Source organism: Myotis nattereri (assembly GCF_964212035.1).
Source record: "Myotis nattereri genome assembly, chromosome: Y".
Classification (NCBI taxonomy): Eukaryota; Metazoa; Chordata; class Mammalia; order Chiroptera; family Vespertilionidae; genus Myotis; species Myotis nattereri.
The window spans coordinates 10,814,374-10,826,495 of NC_138094.1; the positions used below are offsets into that span (position 1 = coordinate 10,814,374).

Sequence of the window (12,122 nt, forward strand, 5' to 3'; positions counted from 1 at the left end):
TCGATGCGTGTCACCCAAAATGGTACGCGTGTCATAGGTTCGCCATCACTGGCCTAGAGGACTAGTAGGGACTGCGGTCAAGAATACACCTGGAAGAATCAGCTTTGAAAAGGATACTAAGACTTCTTTTTTCGAGATTACTGGAAGGAAGAGTGGAAGTGAATGTCCGAGTCAGGGGCGTGAGACAACCTCACTAAAATTGCAGCAGATGTGAGAATTAAGTGATAAGGAGAGGACCAGAGGTATGGAATGGCCACTGGGTGGCGGGGGGTTGCAGAAGGAGCAGAGCAGCTCTCTGAAGCTGACAGGATTCTCGAGCTGTTTTGAGGGTACTGCTGAAGTGGGCAACCTGGAATTGAAGTAGACCAGACCAAGTGCATGTAGGTCAAGAATTTCAAACACTAACACGAACCAAGTTTATGTGGGCTGCAAAACAAAAGCTTCAATTTTCATAGAAAGGTTTATTTCGATAAAGACATGCTGGATACAAAGGGCTAAAATAAATGAGTAATCGTTAACAAAAAATAATAGAACGTTTTAATAAAAATTAGTATTTTGCATTGAACATTAACTTCCCAGACACTGAATAACTGGACAGATTAATAAGCACAATGCAAATAAACCTACTTTTCTCATTCTCCAAAAGCAAAGTATTTCCTGTTGCACATACCAAACAAGTCAGTACAAGACTAATGATGTGGTCATCCATCGGGTGCTAAAATATTGTCTGCTAGTATTAATGGAGAGAAATGGCACGCCTGTGCGTAAGGCGCACAAGGGAAATGAATGCAACACAATTATAATCAGTCATTAGCAAATGTAGTTAGTAATTAATAATTATGTAAATCAGGTTATTGTAAAAATCAGGTTACGAAATATTTATTAATACGCTACATACTGTTATATTCGCTGAGCCACAAACATATTCATTGTGGGCCATGTGCGGCCTGTGGGCCATGAGTTTGACATGCTTGTTGTAGGTGATTGTTCTGTTGCAGCTCTTGGGAGGATTTGGAAGGTCATTGAGGGCAGAAAAATGGTCGTAGTTGAGGAGTGTAGCTTTATAGAGCTGAATTTATTTCATTTGAGAAAGGCAGCCTGTTTAGTTGAAGACATTGGGGTTCAGCATGATGGTGAGCGGAACCAGAGCAGAGTGTGGATGACTAATAATCCAGGAGAGAAGGGAGAGCTACGTGGCAGTCTCAGACATCAAGGAGTAAGTCTGGGGATACAGACAGATGGAAGAATAAGGGTGGACCAACAGGACAGAGTTGCAGGTTGGGGTTCTAGGTGAAGTTGGAAACCAAATGCAATGTGCTTCCATCTGAGCAAAGGCAAAGGTCCCTGCAGTAGAAGGGTCTGGGGCTTATAAGTGTCATCCATGTGGCCATTTGATCTTGTCACCCAGAAAATGACTGGACAGGACATGAAGAGGTTGAGGAATGGTGGGGAGTGCATGCCAGCAAAAGAGATTGGATTGTTTCTTTTGGAAAAACAGTTCCTTTCCCAAGGGTTGTCAGACCTAACTAGGTTGGGGTCATGGTTTCCTCAGCCAGGACTACTGATACCAGGAGATGGTTGAAGTTAAAAGGCTTCCTTCCAGTGTCAACCTTTCTTGGAGCTTCTCAGTAAAACCCAGTTATTAATGGTGACCACACCCCCTCTCCAATTTTTTCTGGCATTTCTGGGAATTGGGTTAATTTTAGCTATAAAAATAAATGGAAGCACTGGTCTTTGAGATGATGGGTTGTGTTCAGACTAACACTTTGAACCTTAAAATGAGTGAGTGACTAGATCAGATCAACCAGTTGACAGCCTGTCTCCATTCAGTCAGATTCTCTGAAGGCACTGGAGAAGCTTGGCATCCTCATAAAAGGCACCATACTTTTACTCTGCCACCCAACTGTTCACCCCCTTCTCTCCCTGATAAAACTGTCCTGTCCTTCAAACTTTAGCTTCAATGATGCTTCCTGGTGACGCCTTCCCTGAATCCCATTGATAGACTCATTTAGGCATCATTCCTGCCGTGGAGACTGGACTCTGGTTGTGAAATTATCACATTGTAGTATTATTTCTCTCTCCCTCAGTAAATTGTGAATTTTTTAAAAGATGGGGACTGTAGCTGTTCATCTTTTCATATCCAGCTCACTGTGCTTTTTGACATGATATTCAGTAAATCCTTGCTCAGTGAACACGCAAATGTAAGTGTGATCTATTTTTCACAGTTTCATTCCAGCTTGTTCATTCTGAGTCAGAACCGCCCATGAATTGAAACTTTCAGACGACTATTGAACCATGGGGATTCTACTTTGTTAAGTTCCCCCATTTTGTTTTTTGTTTTTTTTTTTCTGGAGAACTTACAAAAATGTTAAGGAAGTGTCAGGATATTCTGCACAAGGGATATTAGGGTAATATAGCGTAACAGTCATTGGGCTAGGGAAGCCATGGGCAAACTACGGCCCGCGGGCCGGATCCGGCCCGTTTGAAATGAATAAAACTAAAAGAAAAAAAGACCGTACCCTTTTATGTAATGATGTTTACTTTGAATTTATATTAGTTCACACACACACTCCATCCATGCTTTTGTTCCGGCCCTCCGGACCAGTTTAAGAACCCATTGTGGCCCTCGCGTCCAAAAGTTTGCCCACCCCTGGACTAGGAGGTAAATTCTTGTGTAACTAGAATAGGCAAAATGCATACCTTGAGATGGAATGTTTTAAAAGTGAAATTGTTCCTCTAATTGTCTGTACTTTGTTCTCTGGAATGTAGGAAGCAGTCCATTAGTTCAAATCTGTCTTATTTTCCTCAGCTTGCTTGCTACAATTAATGCTTTCCTCTACAGATGGAAACAAAAGAAAGTTATGCTCAAATACAGCTTCTACTGAAAGATATCGATTTCCTAAAAGGCAGAGAAGCAGAACTGAAGCAAAGAATTGAAGCTTTTGATTTGTAAGTAATGTTTTCATTTTGACTATTCAGAGTCTGTGAGTTTAAAACAAATACTACTAATTATTCTAATGCTAATTGCCAAGTAGAGTTCTTGGATGTAAAGGTGCATTCGGCTAGTTTTAAAAGGCATAAGTTGAGAGAAACAAAGACTAGGATTTTGCTTTTGAAATATTAGTTATTGGGATGAAAAGCAGTGAGACACCATCATCAGGCTACAGTAAAACCAGACCAGTACTTTGAAGAAGCTAACAACTGTTAACAAATTATGTTCAGTCACACACTTATGTTTAGTCATTGAGATCTAACGGTTCCATGTGCATGTAGTAACTCAATGCAGTGGCTCTGACTTGATTTGTACTGGGTGATGGATGTGTGTGTACTAAGTGCTCACCACTATTTCATTCTTCACATTGTACCTGCCATTAATGGCAAGCTCACCAGTCTAGTTTATGAAACAGGTTTCATTTCCATTAGGTTCTACTGTTAGTTGATTTGCCCTGGTCTTCATTAATGTGGTTAGATCATTTATATAGGCTTTAATTCATTTTATTTTTCATCTCTGCTACATTACTCTGTTCTAAGCAGTACTGAAGTGGTAAATTGATCATGACAGAAAAGGAAAGTGACAAATAAGCCATCGATTTTCAACTGGTGTGCTGCAAGAATATATAAAACATGACATACCTGACTGTAGTCAAGGGCGTTAACCTCTTTTTCCTTAGATTTTCAAATAAAAAAAAAAGACAACAGTTAACACAAAATAGCGGTTCATTGTGAACGATTCAAAAATATACCTGTTGTGTTTTTTTTAAATGGGCAAATATATTTTTGGCATGCTGCAGAATTTTAGTAGTTTATGTGTGTCAGAGATAAATAAGGTTGAAAATCGCTGATATCTTACGTAATAAAAGCCTAATATGCAAATTATTCCCTCTACTGGAGTTCCACTGTGAGTTTGACCACTGGATCAGTCGATCAGTCACTATGACGTGCACTGACCACCAGGGGGCAGACGCTCGGACCAGTAGGTTAGCTTGCTGTGGGCACTGGTGGGCTGGACTGGAAAGTGAGATGTGAGGTGAGAGCTGTCAGGAAGTTCCTGGGGTTTGTCTTGAGCCCTGGGCAGAGGCAGGTGGGGGCGGGAGCCAGCAGGGACCGGGTGGCTGGGGAGGCTTCTATGCTGAGAGCCTGGACTATGCAGCCCTCCGCAGCCTGTGGCCTTCTCAGTGCTCAATTTATAATCTTCAGAGCTGCTTATGTTTATTTAAGTTTCACTAACTACTCCAGGAGAGTGGGTAACACCATTATAGGGGGCAGGCCAGGCATAGCTGCCCAAAGCCAAGGTGCAGCCTCAGGCTCCTGGAACGCAGCTGAGAGGGGGGTGGGGCTGAGTCAAAGAAACTGAGTCCAAAACTTGAGGCGGAGGCAGCAAGAGGTGGAGGATGATAGCTGTGCAGGGGCCTAGAAAAGCTGTTGTGTGGGGACAGCCAAGGAACCCAGTGCCTCTCCCACGGGACAAGGTCTACATCCCTCCCTCCTCCTCCCGGTGACCTGTCACCCCAGCTCTTCTCCAAAGGTTGGACTTGGCCCACAGAGCTCTCCACCACTGCACACCCTGTACTGCCTTGTCTGCCCCACCCCACTCTGCACAGCCCGCTCCATTCCCACACAGCCTTTGGAGAGCTCTGCCCCCAGAGGAGAAAGTGGGAGGCTGCAGACAGGAGGTCACATGAGGAGGGGGCAGAGCAGGGCCCACCAAGTTAGATGGAGGGGAAGGAGGGAGAAACCCCACAGGACTGGGGGCAAAGACAGTCAGGGAAGGAGGGCCATGTGGAAGCTTTGCCCTTGGTTGAAGTAGAAATCCTGACCCCATTTTACAGACCGCAGCAGAGTGTGTGTGTGGGGAGGGTCAAAGCAAAAGAGGGCTTGAGGGGACTGGATGGAGAGCAGCAACGTTTGATTAATGGCCTACTTACTATTTTTATTGATTTCAGAGAGGAAGGCAGAGTGAGAGAGAGAGAGAGAGAAACATCAATGATGAGAGAGAATCCATCGCCTCCTGCATGTGCTCCATACTGGGGATTAAGCCCGCAATCCAGGAATGTGTCTTTGACCGGAATCAAACCTAGGACCCTTTAGTTCGCAGGCTGCGGCTGTACCTACTCTACCAAACCATCTGGGGCGACCCATGGCCTATTTAAAAACCACTGCAGTAGGCTGAGCAGGGGTCTTACCATGATGGTGTTACCTGATAATGAGGGTGTCTGTCTTTATGTTGGAGTAATTGGAACTGCAACGAAGTAAAGACACAGCAATGGAGCCTACAAAGGGTTTCCACGCACACAATGCAATTTACTTCATGTGGCAGCTGAATTTGGTGAGCAGAGCCTTAGAAGAACATGCGGTCTCCAAGACCAGGGGCAGGGGAAAGTTCATGCTGAACATTCTGTGCTGTGAGTTACAACCTATATATATAAAGGCATGATATGCTAAGTGTCTGACCGAGTGGTCAACTGACTGGTCGCTACGACTTGCACTGACCACCCGGGGGCAGATGTTCCAACCAGTAAGTTGCTTGCTGCTGGGGTGGGGCCCATCAGGACCAGGCAAGACAGGACCAGACTTGCCCTGGAGCCCTCCTGTGATCCCACCCCAGCCCCAATTGGGACTGGGTGAGAAGATCAGGACTGTGTGAGACCACCGTGATCAGCCAGGTGGAGGGACCCCTGCCATTCATGAATTTGTGCACCAGGCATCTAGTAAGCTAATAAGTATAGTTTACTGCTCCTTTGCTTTACATGTTAGTCAGCAGAGGGTGCTAACACATAGAGCTTTTATCCTTTGCTTGGAATGGTCAGCATTCCCTAGCACTTACCTGGCTCGATCCAAGGGAAGACCATTCCATTCTTCAGTATTTGGAAGTTCTGATTGACCTATCTATCTTTTTCTATTGTTCAGCACTCTTCAGTATTCAATCACTAGATTATTAAATATCAGAAACAAATCTTTTGTCTTTCATACCTATGGGCTGATCAGTTAAACCTCACAGAAATAATCTTACTGAAGAAATAAGTACTAAAGCAAAAGTACACTAACTTAAGTTTGGTATGTAGCTTTTCTCTGAATTTATTATGGCCATTTATTACCTGCAATCATTTTTTAAGTGTTCATCATCTTCTATGAAAAGCACTTTGGTCTTGAAACTTGCACACTCCCTGCAGCCTGGTGCACCATGCTGCTCCATCTGCTACTTCAGATCCCACATAACTTGGTCAGTTCATAAAATAGATGGAGAACTCCAGCTCTTTCCAGTTACTTCCCAGCAGTGACAGTCACATAACAGTTTTAGCTTGTGGAGCTAAAATTATGTTATTTTTTTCTCCTAAAGTCTTTACTTCAGCAATTACAGTTTTATTTTTTTGCTTTTTATATTTTTGCTAATATCAGAGGCTACAGAAGAAAATCATAAAAGTGTGGCTGATGCACTTAGGAGACAGGATCCTGAATATAAAGAGCATGGAGGAGACCTGTGACCAAAAGCTCAAGAATGAAATTCTAAAGAAATTGTTTGGTGTTCTTAAACAAGTAATAGATTTGGAATAAGTTGATGGAAACACAGCAATACTAGTGAAGTAGATAAGACTTAACATTTTATGGTGATAGTGTTTAAAAAAATACGTTTTTTATTGACAGTCAAGCCTTTCCCATGAATATTTAAGATAACAGTATAGGGAATAGCATCCTCTGCTCTTTCTTACTCATAGCTTTTCTAACATGTATTGAGGGTCTGTGATTTGCTTTCATTTTATGGCACATTGTGAGTTGCTCAGCTCACATTGTAGATAAACTATAAAAGTGGTTGATCTAAGGCAGTTATTCTCAACCTTCTGACCTTTTAAATACGGTTTCTCATGTTGTGACCCAACCATAAAATTATGTTCGTTGCTACTGCATAACTGTAATGTTGCTACTGTTATGAATCGTAATGTAAATAGCTGTTATGCAGGATGGTCTTAGGCGACCCCTGTGAAAGGGTCGTTCAACCACCAAAGGGGTCGCGACCCACAGGTTGATCAACTTTTTAAAAATTCACTTTTTTTAAAAAAAAAAAAATAATTTTAGGGAGGAAAGGAGAGAGACAGGTAAAAATCAGCATGAGAGAGAAATATTGATCTGTTGCCTCCTGTATGTGCCCTGATCAGGAATTGATCCCATGACCTTCCAATGCACTGGACAGTGCTTCAACCATCTGAATCAGGCTGACCAGGGCTGGAATTATAATCCCTTTTAGTTCTCTTTTCCTCTCCCGCCTCATACTTGCCACTACGATGGAGGTATCTATCAATTTATAAATTATTCTGCCTAGTGGTTTTAGTGCTTATCAGGTAACATGTGCCCTGTATTCCTTCAAGATTCTGCAAAGCCAGAATCAAAAGAAATAAATGGAAATTAACAATGGAGCAAAAAAATTATACAGGAAAAGGAAAATATGATAACTATGGTTACTATGACTTCCCTATAATCTGAGTTTTAATGTGTTGCAGTGATTAACTACTCAGTGCAGACATCAAGCCCATATGGTAACTTTTCTCTACAGTGCTCAGTGTAGTGTCTAGCACACAGGTGTTCATATAATATTCATTGAGTAAATGAATTTGTGGTGAAGAGATGACTCAACTAACTTTTGGTATGTCTTAATAAGTGGTCTCTTTTTACTGCCTTGCCCGTAATTTGTCATGAGATTACATTACATAGTACTTACATTACATAGTACTGAGCTTATTCTTTAAAAGAATTCTAATTAAAATATAGTACCTTTCCATGTATAGATTTTGAAATGATGACATACATATAGTATGTCAGCTTCTCGAGTATAATAGCAAATGCTGACATGTCTGTAGTTGTTAAACCCTTAGGACTAAATGAATGAGTAAATGTGTATGTTAATTTTCCCACTGCTTCGCAGATCATGTACTGTTTGATGTTGTCTGGTTTGGGTATCCTCTATGACTTGAGCAAGGGTGGGAATTCACAGGATACTCACCATCTATCTCAACTGAAACGTCTGCTAGTGGCAGTTGGTGGAGATAAGTAAAACTTGAAAGTGTGCTTTTGGTATTGCTAACCCAGATATGAGGGTGGTTGAAGTTGGCCCCGAACCCTATGCCCAGCCCTTGAGGGCAAAAGTTCTTTGGGGTGGGGATGGGGTGCAAGGCAAGGCAGGTGGATGTGACTGACTTCTTGTTCTTGGGATTTAGAGTCAGTTGTAACAGTGTAAATTGAACTTAATTTACTTTTGTGTGCCAATCCAGACCACCATGGAATAATTGTTCTCAATAACCTCACAATAACGAGTTTTGGGGACCAAATTAAAGGATTGTAGCAGGTTTTATATTCAGAATTTGGATCTCTGGGCTTTGGTACTGATAGTCCTTGAAGTTATGCATGGCCATGTTCATGCCCTTAGGTGCCTGGGTGCCACAGAAACCCATACATTGATAGGAATCTGTTCAGGAAAGTGACAAGAAAATCATTTTGGTCATTCTAATTCTCAGGTATCAACTTGAGCTAAAGGATGACTACATTGATAGATCTAACAGACTGGGTGAAGAGGACAGGAAGAATAAAGGTGATTCTTGTGGAGAAGAAAGCTGCATTTGTAAATTTCTGGTATAGGTTATTAGCTTCCTAAATTGGGCCTGTTCTAAATTTATATGTGTGTGTGTAGCTTACATTTTACTTTTACTACAAAATTAATCATTATTTTGTTCTTTTAATTTTACGTATCAAAAATGACCTTAACCTGAGAGAGGTAGGGTATTCAGGAGGTTTTTCTTCCCCCATCTACTTTCCTCCCTCCCCTTTGACCACCACTTGCTTGTTATCAATATTTATGGGCCTGTCTGTTTTGTTTTGTTTATTTTTATTTCTTAAGATTCCACATGTAAGTTAAATCATAAGGTATTTGTTTTTCTCTGTAACTTATTTCATCATAATATCCTTTAGATTCATCCATGTTGTCACAGGTGGCAAGATTTTATTCATTTCAGTGGCTGAGTAATATATCACATCTTCTGTATCCACACATTCATTTATTGATGGTAGTCTAGGTTGCTTCCAAATCTTGTCTGTTACTAGTAATGGTGCAGTGAACATGTGGGTGCACATGTATGTCTTTTCAAATTGGCATGTTGTTGTTTTTTACATATACTGAGAAGTAGAATTATTAGAACATATGGCCGCTCTTATTATTATTTTTTTTGGGGGGGTGGGGGTGGGGAGAGTGACTTCACACTGTTTTTCCATAGTGGCTGCACCAATCTGCATTCCCACCAACAGTGTATGAGGGTTCTCTTTTTTCCACATCTTGGCCAGCACTTGTTATTTATCCATTTATTGATGATAGCTGTTCTAACAGGTGGGAGGTGATATCTCATTGTGGTTTTAAGCATGAGAGACTTCATTTTTTACTTATGGAAAATTTTAACTTCTCCATTCCCTGTGACCTCTTTCCTTATTTCTTTTACTTGTAACATATGTTTATGCCTCATGATATTTTTACCTGACATATAACTTCCTAAACTGTTTTATAACTAACCCAGGAGTAGGAAAGTTGAATAATTTTTCAATCTCTTGATATTTTATGTCTCAGTATATTTGTAGAAACTTGTCTATGAAAAGAAGTGAACTTAAGTAGAAATTTCAAAGGAACCAGAGCTGGGTACTTGATAAGGACCCATAAGGTCACCCAGTGTGTGGCTGCTCCTCTGTGACTATCTTGTGAAAACTAGACTAATACTTCTTAGGAATTAGTACCATCATGTAGTCAGCTAATTTTTTTTTAATGATATATCTGCATAGACTCATATTGAATGAAGTGGAAATGATGAAATAGACATTAAAATCATAAGACAAATCTTTGTATTTAAGGAAATTCAGATCTTTGTGTATGAGGGCTCTGAGCAGCTGGTGCAACTGGTTGGTATGTGTAGTGGAAGAAAGTTCACAATATATGTGACCATTAAGACTTCCCATCACCTGTTGGGTAATAGGACTTATTTCTTACTTTCCCTACTGATTTTTGACTATGACACCTGCTATTTTAGATGATGAAATAATCGTCATTAGGTCTGACATTGTACATAAATTCTTAAATGAGTTTTTATTCACTAGAAAAACATCTTTAATTGGTTGGCTTTCTCTTTCAGTAAAACCTATTCTTTTGCAAGAGCAGTCCATGGCTACCAATTCAAACAGGAAGAAGAATGCAATCATTCTGCAACTCGTGTGAAAGAACTTGAGGTAATTGCTAAGCCTATTGTTTTTTGAAGTCGATAAAACTTCAAGGCAGTAGATGAAATTTTAGTTTCAGCCATACATTATTTAGCTTGATGTGTTTAGACTGTTTATTTTATGACTAAGAAGGCCCAACTTAAGTTAATTTAGTAGTTCTTCCTTTTAGTCCTTCCTGCTTGTTGCCTCGAACAAGTTCCTTAAACATTGGGGTGGTTGAGGTTCCGTGGTGAGCTGACCTATGTGCCTAGCCCATAGCAGGTGGCCAGTGCTTTTAGTTTCTGCCTTAGCCTCTCCTTCCTTCCCATCAGCAGAAGGTGAACATTCCTGTCATTACATTGGGATCTTACAGGATAAAACAGAATGAGATGTGTTTTTCACATGCCATTTATTTTCTTGCTGTTCATCACGTGTGCTCTCTGAAGGACAGAGCTGGAACTTGATGTACCTGGATATATCCTGCACATAAAATGTATTTTTGCAGCTGTAATGATCTATTTATTTGAGAACATTGTAGACTTTTGTATGTAAACATGAAATGTATAAAAAAAGGAAAGCACCACAGCATGTTTGTGATAGCTCAGCTTTTCATTTTTATAAACATTGCTGCAGTCTGTGATTGCTATTGGGACCTTAGTTGTATCTGGAAAATGGGCAACAAACTTAATCTGAAGCACTTGCTTTGTAGGCCAGGGTTCTTCTGCATAAGTATAAGGTTGGATGAACTTCCCCCGCCCCTTCTAGGGCAAAGATGAGCTTCCATGTTGGAATCAGGTTCTTCTTACTGCAGAGAATGAGTCCTCTGTCCAGTGACCTTACTTACTATGACACCCAGTTTATAGCAGCCTGCCAGTTTTTGCATAAGAAGTACTGCAGTAACTGTTCAAATGCAAGTTTTTTTTTCAATTCCAGCTTGAACTCGAATCTCTCAAGGCCCAGTTCTTGGCAATAACCAAGCAAAACCACCTGCTGAATGAAGAGATGAAAGAGATGAGTGGCTATTTGCTTCTAAAAGAAGAGAAATTAGAGCTTCAGGCTCAAAATAAATTACTTAAACAACAACTGGAAGAGAGCAGAAATGAAAACTTGCATCTTTTTAACCGTATGTCTTTTTCCTGATTTGCATGTCTTTGTAATTCATATTAGCTTAATATTATGACACTATGCTTTGTATCTGTAAGGAAGGCTTCAATCAGGAAAATTTTTATAAAATTAAGATTCTCAATTTGAAGTTACTTCCTTTTTTGCTTGCTATTACTATAGTATATTATTAGTGTCACTAAGAAGTATCTTTAAACTACAAATCTGCCTTCTGGGTTGTACAAATCTCCCCTCACTTTCTGCTGCTCAGATTTGGCCATTGAGAAGGAGGAATGAGAGTGAGGTTGAGGTTATTATTCCCTCTCCACCATTGCATCCTCACCCCCACTGTATATATTGGCTGTGGGCTGGCCCTGTGCCTCTCAGCAAGGCAAGATCCAGTGCTTACAGGATGACCTCTCACCATTGCTCTGTGCCTGTGCCAGATCTTTCTCTCCCAATTCTGGGAATTCTTCCCTCCCTGATGGTTTAGGCCAAGTGTGGAGACTGTCCTGCCCACAGGCTATAGAAGACCCATAAAATCTTTTGATCTGGCCCTGCCAAGGCATTAGGGGTGAGTTAATTAAATGTTTGACCAAATATAGGAGGCTAATTAAGTTGATAATTTTGTATGACCTGCAAATGATGTTATAAATATCCATGTCAAAACCGGTTTGGCTCAGTGGATGGAGCGTCGGCCTGCAGACTGAAGGGTCCCAGGTTCGATTCCGGTCAAGGGCATGTGCCTGGGTTGCGGGCACATCCCCAATGGGGGATGTGCAGGAGGCAGCTGATCGATG

At 41.0% G+C, this 12,122-nt stretch overlaps 1 pseudogene across 1 annotated transcript in view; it reads left to right on the forward strand.

Moving 5' to 3' along the window:
• Positions 1 to 12,122, forward strand: part of LOC308512332 (centriole and centriolar satellite protein OFD1-like) — a 133,694-nt pseudogene that overhangs the window by 95,010 nt on the left and 26,562 nt on the right. Inside the window, exons 5-9 of the transcript in view lie at positions 2,843 to 2,941; positions 6,420 to 6,515; positions 8,505 to 8,578; positions 10,158 to 10,251; positions 11,155 to 11,344. The product of the transcript in view is annotated as a centriole and centriolar satellite protein OFD1-like (transcript). The remainder of the gene's footprint in view (positions 1 to 2,842; positions 2,942 to 6,419; positions 6,516 to 8,504; positions 8,579 to 10,157; positions 10,252 to 11,154; positions 11,345 to 12,122) is intronic.